We start from the raw sequence: 7344 nt of genomic DNA on the forward strand, positions 1-7344 counted from the left end.
TCATTTCCTCTTCCCCTTCCTTCCTCCACCTCCCTTTCCCTTCCCCTCTCCACTCCTTTCCCCTTCCTTTCCTCTTTCCCCCTCCCTTTTTAACACTTTTTCATCCACCCCTCTCCATCTTCCATACTTTATCATCGTTTTTTTTATTCCACTTCGTTTCTTTTCTTTTCTTCTTTTTTTCGCTTCCTTTATTTCTCCTTTCCTCGACTTCCTTTCTTTTCTCCATTCTTCCTTCCTTCACCTTCCTTTCTCATCTCCTTTTTCTTTTGTTCTCCTTTTCCTTTCTCTTCTTTTTCTTCCCCTTCCTTTCTCGTCATTCCTCCTCCCTTTCCCTTCCCTTCTCTCCTTTCCTCTTCTCATCCCCTTCCTTTCATTTCTCTCCTCATCTCATCATCTTACTTTCTCTTCTCCTCTCCCACTTTGTTTCTCTTCCTTTCTCATTTCTTTTATACTTTTAATACCCTTCCTTTCTTCTCTTCTTTCCTCCTGTCACCCTGCCTTCTTTTCCCCTTTCATTCTATCTTCCCCCTTCCAATCTCATCTCATTTCCTCATGTCTTCCTTTACTCCTTTCCTCTTTTCTCCCTTCTTTTCTCCTCCCCACGTGTCATCTGCATCATTTCTGTCATCCCTCCTTTTCAACTCCCATCTCCTTTCTTCTTCTTCCTTTTCCTTGGTATCTACGGCACAGAGACATAAGGGGGACGTCTGAAGGGCCAAAAGGGACACAAAGGGACTCTGAGCAGTCAATGATTGTAGTAGGATTGTGATTGTAATGCTTAGTATTTTCATGAGTGTGTTATTATTATACTCAGGTTATGTGTCTCTGTGTGTGTGTGTGTGTGTGTGTGTGTGTGTGTGTGTGTGTGTGTGTGTGTGTGTGTGTGTGTGTGTGTGTGTGTGTGTGTGTGTGTGTGTGTGTGTGTGTGTACGTATTTCCTGTTTGTCTTGTCCACTTCAGAGAGGGAGGGAGAGAGGGAGAGAGAGAGTTGGAGTTTGGTTTCGTATACTGCGTTTGAAGATGACTAACTCGATACGTGTAGTAGTAGTAGTAGTAGTAGTAGTAGTAGTAGTAAAAACAGCAGCATTTGTAGCAATATAATCGACTGAAGTATTATTATTATTATTATTATTATTATTATTATTATTATTATTATTAATAGTAGTAGTAGAAGTAGTAGTAGTAGTAGTAGTAGTAGTAGTAGTAGTAGGAGGAGGAGGAGGAGGAGGAGGAGGAGGAGGAGTAATAGTTGTAGTAGGTTAGGTTAAACAATGATAGTAACAGGAGTCGTACACATATCTTTCTATAATTATTAGACACAAAAGTCGGAAAATACCACAAACAAGACAACTACTTAATTAAAAACACCACTACCACCGCCACCACCGCCACCACTACCACCGCCACCACCCACTACCACCCGCGCACTGTTAATTAACCAACAAGAAAGTCGTGCGTCTCTCTGTCTGTCTCGTTCCGCCCTGCCTGTCTCCCCGAGCCTCGCTGCAGCCGCCCTTTGCAGACCCGGGGAGCTGTCGGGTGAAATAAGAGAATATATTAAGTGAAAAGCTGAATTTCCTTCCTTGTATTTATCAAGATTTACTGGTTTTGTGTTTTATTTTCTCGTCTTACTCACTTGCTATTAATATATGTACGTACTTGCTTTTTTTTTTTTTTTTTTTTTTTTTTTTTGTGTGTGTGTGTGTGTGTGTGTGTGTGTGTGTGTGTGTGTGTGTGTCGGGAAAGTTAAGTATATCAGTGAAGGAAATGTTGAAATTCCTTCCTTTTGTTATTTTTATCTTGTATTTAATTATGTTGATATACTGATGACTTTTGCTAGTAATGTTTTTCTCGTTTATATATAGTTATTATGACTATTAAAAACTTCACTAGTAAAGAAGGATTTTTCGTATATCAATTTGAAGTTTTGTGTTATTGTAAGGCACAGAGAGTAGAGGAAGGAACTAGTGTTGCTGGGCTGGCCTGCAATAAGCGGAAAGACAGATGGAGAAGGTTTGAAACTTTTGTCATGCAGTGGAATCATAGAGGCTGATGATGAAAGATGTATTATCTTTAAGTATTTACATTATTATAAACACCGTAGAAAAGAAATGGTTACCCTTAAAAGTATTCCGTTCTCTACGATTTACTTTTTACTGTAATTCAATGGATAACTTTTGTAGAAACGAGAACTCTTTGCACACACCGCAGACGTTACATAGTATTATGATATTACCATAAAGAAAATTGCAACTGAGATACGTTATTTTCTTATCATGAACGATTTTCATTTTCTACCCTGAGCCTCCTTATTAAAGAAAAATATAAAGGTAATAAAACTTTGAATGTGCTGGGTCATATGGTGGAGAGAGAACAATAAATCTAGAAAAAAAATGTTAATAAATATTGAATCTGATCCCTTGATTTTGTCATTATAAGTGGATTCAAGGCACACGTAATAAGGCTGGGTTCTTCTTAATCGGATTGGATCGTGTAGTGATGAAAAAAACAAAATAGATTCAGAAGTCTCGTTGTTTCCGTTTTGGGCGTCGATGTTCCTTCGATGGCAGGCAACCACAGGGAGAGAGGGCGTGGAGCTTATCCGTATTTGATCTGGTATGTCAGGTTTTATTGTGATGTTTTCTGATTTCTGTCTTAATCTGTGTGTAGTAGTGCATGTGTTGACTTCATTTGGTAGCGAAATTGAGCCTCTGATGATTTACGGCTTTTATTATTGGTGTTTGTGTTCTCCATACCTTCTGTCGCCGGCTACAGTGGTCTAGGTCAAGCTTGTGCACTAACCAGCCAGTGTATCCTGAACTAAACAGTCCACTTGTTAATTTAACCTCGCACATGGGTTCAGGAATCTTGGTGGTTGGAATAGTGAGGATTTGTTCTCTAATACATAGTGTGCTTAAAGTGCCATGCGTGTATGCCGGCAAAACATGGTCAGTGAAAGAGGACATTGTTCAGAGACACCGGCGGACAGGGAAGAGAAAGGCGCCACCCATTCCATTCGCTGCATTTATATCACCACACAAGTCAAAATCTTGTCCAGGATGATCGAAGCGTGGGCATGAAAAATCCACGAGTCATATCTAGAGGTAGAGAAAGAATCTAATGAGGTAAGTGGTCGTGTTATACACATTATATTTTACCCATGTGCTAGCTGTAGTTGAACATGATTGCTGCAGATTTAAGATTATATTTAATTTTGTCTGGAGTCTGTATCCAAGGTCAGTTTTGGTTACGAGGCAATATAGGCAACCACTTGATATATCAACTTTCCATGAAAATCACTTGATATCATAACCTGTCGTTAAGAACTCAAGGCATATAAGTTAGAGCAGTTGCCAAAATATTCCAGTTATACAGAAATATTAGTAAGGTTAGTATGTTTGCGTAGACTGAGGTGCTATTGAAAATTTTCAGGATTGCTGGTGCCATCAGGTCAAACTCGCTCTCCTTAAATCTGTTGACGGGTTGGCGCAAGGTGACACACTCACACTGGCTCTTGCAGTTAAGCCATTTCTTGATGCATCCTGGAAATGATGTTCAGTGAGGATGTCAAGCACGACTTGCATTTCTGCATGGATCGTCTCAACTGTGTCATACCTGCAGGCTTACAACTTCATCAATCAGGGATCAGAGAAAAGTCTCAGGGAGCCAAGTCAGGTGAGTATGGTAGGTGGAGGATGACTGTGGTGTTGTTTTTTGATCAGAAGGTCCTCATGGTGAAGAGGGAAGTGTGAGGCAGTGTGTTATGGTGATTCAGCAGCCAGTTCCTTATCTCAAAGTTCAGAGTTCACAGTTTCACGGTTGTTGCAAACTCACAGTAGGTGGAGTTGACTGATTTGTCTTTTGGGAGAAACTGCCTGTTCACACTTTCCTTTGTTAGAAAAAAAAAAATAAATAAATAAAATAAGTAAATTAATAAAAATAAATTATTAAATATAAAATGATGAACCTGCTCTTTACTTTGCTCTTCACCTGCCTTGCCTTTTCTTGGCCATGGTGAACTAGGGATTTTCTATTGAGAAGATTGTTGCTTTGCCTCAGCAACCCTGGACAAGGTGGCTACAGTATTGAAGTGGCCTGCAGAAGCTGGCAGATGTTGTGCTGTAGTGTCTGATCAGCTAACAGAATCCTTGGCATAAACTTGGCAGCAACATGGTGTGTGCCCAAGCCATCAGTAAGGATCAATTTGTGTCCCATAACCAAAGCCCGTGACATCAGCAAGGTTGTGAATGGTTTGATATCAGTCTCATAAATGAGCTATTAGTTTGTCAACAATGTCAAGTGTTGTGGAGCTGATGGGTCTCCCTGTGTGTCCATCACTGATTCTTTACTGGCCTTGAACCAAGCTTGCCTTACAAGCATCTGTGTATGGCTTAAGCTTTGCTCCCTGAACACTTGTGCAATCATTTCCAGTGTATCCTTTGTGCTCTGCCTGAGATGTGCACAAATGTTTGTGCACACTAGTGGCACCTTCCTTGGATCCATAGCAAAATTGCCTTGCACTGTGCACATGATTTTAAACACAATGAAATGGGAAGTCAACACTTATATGCACATGGTGTTGTGAAGGGTGACCCCTAAGATGTGCTAGTACTGCCACCTAACTGTACAATATGATTCTGTAATTGCTGCCCATATGTTTTGCTGTGCTTGAAGCCTTACTGGGTGTTTGACAATTGTCCATTAGTATTGTGGGAGCTGCACAGTGCCTAAGCTCAAAAATTTTAGGCTGATGGGTCTGTAATTTAAGAAGGAATGAATGATGGTGGACAACTTCTAGTCCTGTGGCAGCCTTCCAGTGTTCTGAAAGCAGGAATGTATTCTATCAGGTCCCATAATGATGCTATCTGTTGTTCCAAGCCTTTCTCTCTTTCTGCAAGGATACTGACACAGTCAGTATGCTGTTAGAAGCCTATGTAGAGAGCTTCCTGTAGGAAAATAAGAAAAGTATCTGGCATCTTTGTACAATGAGATGATGTTCCATTGTCCAGCCTTATAGGCCTGACTGAGGGAGCTCCTGCATTTTTGGATTTGACGTGGTGGAGTGGCTTAGATGAGATGTGTGACTATTTGACAGTTTTTTTTTTATGGATTTATATTTAATTGAAGTAATTGTGGTAAATGTTAATGCCATAGTCTGATGAAACTTGAGTAGACTTGGGTGTGTTTATCATAGCAACTTTTATACATCTCCCAGGCACCAATGTACATGGCAGTGTTTCAGGAATGTAGGTGGTGATGTATGCAGTAGGTGCAAGTGGTGCATAGCCAGCAATTAACTGGCTTAAAATGGACTGTAGTTTTGTGTACATTGCATCAGTTGATATATTTTGAAATTAATTGAATGAAATTTTGAAATTGCTAGTCTAGCTAAAGCAGATAATTTATTGTTGCTTGTATGGTCTCTATTAGAACAAGGGAGTCTCATGGGAAAAGCAGGCACCATCCAGCATTTGAACCCAGGACTTCCTGGTGGCCAGGTAGCTGTGCTATCATTGCACTGTGGTGCCCTCTGGTGTCATTGCACAGTCCCTGTTGATAATGATGTAACTGAATTGTTAAGTAGTTCCCTTGTATTGTCTAGCAGGTTTTCTTCATATCATCCAGAGCCTTTGTACAGTACAATCTTTAGGGCTCCGCTAATGTATACCAAGTCAGATAATTTGACTGGTGTCCTTAAGATGTTTTTGCACTCTGGATTGAAAGTCTGCAACAGCTGCCTCAACACAGACTCTAACACGCTTCCACTTGCAGCCTAGCACTGTGCAGCAGAATGCAGTACCTTATCCACCATACTTTATGGTGCTGTCTACCAGCCAAGGCACAATGGTAGGGGGTGAAGCCATGTGTCACCAGTCACAGCCTGTAGCATTTAACCTGGTCACATTATTGTGGGTTACTCAAATCTGTATCAGTAGTACTTATTGCCATCATCTTGGAATTACTTTTGTTTCATTTACCATTATTATCTCTTTGCTTTTAGTTGCAGCCTTGGTTCTGATGAATAAAAACTGTGCTTGTCATTGTCTAGCCCAAACACCACACACTGCTTCATTAAACTTTCACCTGATTTTATTTATTTTATTCTTTATTGATTTACAAGACATTTTAAGGTGATAAGCTGTTGGATTAAGTGTATTCTAACCTAAGCAATCTGTAATTCACCAAAATTGCTAATCTACATGGAAATCTCAATGGTGCTGGGTTAGCGATGATGTCCTTGTACTCTACAGTTAGGTTTCTTCTGAATATCTTATCCTGTAACAAATTTCCTTGTGTTGAGTGTACTATCTTTGAACTGTTATTGTATTCAGTTTTAACTTTCAGGTTTGTCATTGGCTAGAGCCTAACATGTGCCTTTCCCAGATGTGGTGGCAGTGGTGGTGGTGGTGGCAAGAGAATAATGGTTAGGAAGCAACTACAGCAATTCTGTTATGTGTCAGTGAGTATGCAGCCTTTGTCTCTTTTTCACTTCCCTGTATAACTCCAATTAATGTGCATAATTTAAAGTATCCCTTCCCAGAGCTTTATTTCATGATGTACAGTACTTGACAAAAGGTGCACTGTCTTGCTTGTGGTGCAGTGAAAAGAGAACAGCTTTTGGGTGCATTGATTAATGCAGAAACATTTAGTGGCTAGATGACATCATGGCTTTCTGATTGTTTCATTTACTTCTGGGCTTATAGAGAAAGCAGATCTTATTTTCTGATTGGGTGGGGTGTGGTTTCTTTGCAATGGCCAGAAGTTATGCTGAAATTGTTTTGTTGGATCTAGACTGCTATATAAGTAAGAAGGTCAGGGTGGTGAAGTAAACTTGTGAAATTGGTGTGTACCTTTCAGGGAGGAGAAGCTGCAGTGAGGTGCTGTTACAGAAAGCATTGTGTGGTGTTCCTTGGAGAACCATCCCAGGTGTGTTGTAAAGTGTGCTGTGGAGGAATAGACCATTCATTGTGTAGTGTCTCGCTGCTGCTTTTCCTCCCTGTAATTTGCACACCACTTTCACAAATTAATTTTGCTGTTTATGCTTATTCCTGCATTTTTATTTTGTCAACATGTGGCTTTAGTGATGACACAAAAGTCCTTGCTAGGGGCTGTGGTAAGGTGTCAAAGACACCTTACTGAGAGTACAAGTTTCTTTGAACAGCTGCTATGATGATGTACAATCAGTTTCAGTCATAATCATATTCTTCTCTCATTGTACCAAGAGCTGGATAGTTTTGTCATTTACTGTATGACACTAATGAAAGGATAGATGATAATGTAGTGTGGTAAGAAACATTTTATTAATTCATAAGGGCATATTAATAGAATTTTCAAGGATATTTT

At 40.0% G+C, this 7344-nt stretch overlaps 1 long non-coding RNA gene across 1 annotated transcript in view; it reads left to right on the top strand.

Annotated features, from left to right (window-relative positions):
• Nucleotides 1-2539: 2539 nt before the first annotated feature.
• The window catches only part of LOC135113747 (uncharacterized), a 5533-nt gene continuing 728 nt past the window's right edge, over nucleotides 2540-7344 (top strand). The window contains exons 1-4 of the long non-coding RNA XR_010274972.1: nucleotides 2540-2616; nucleotides 3433-3675; nucleotides 6346-6460; nucleotides 6859-7344. The exon at nucleotides 6859-7344 is cut by the window's right edge and continues 728 nt beyond it. This is a non-coding gene — a long non-coding RNA (uncharacterized LOC135113747). The remainder of the gene's footprint in view (nucleotides 2617-3432; nucleotides 3676-6345; nucleotides 6461-6858) is intronic.

The sequence above is a fragment of the Scylla paramamosain genome, chromosome 26 (assembly GCF_035594125.1).
Source record: "Scylla paramamosain isolate STU-SP2022 chromosome 26, ASM3559412v1, whole genome shotgun sequence".
In the NCBI taxonomy this organism is placed as follows: domain Eukaryota; kingdom Metazoa; phylum Arthropoda; class Malacostraca; order Decapoda; family Portunidae; genus Scylla; species Scylla paramamosain.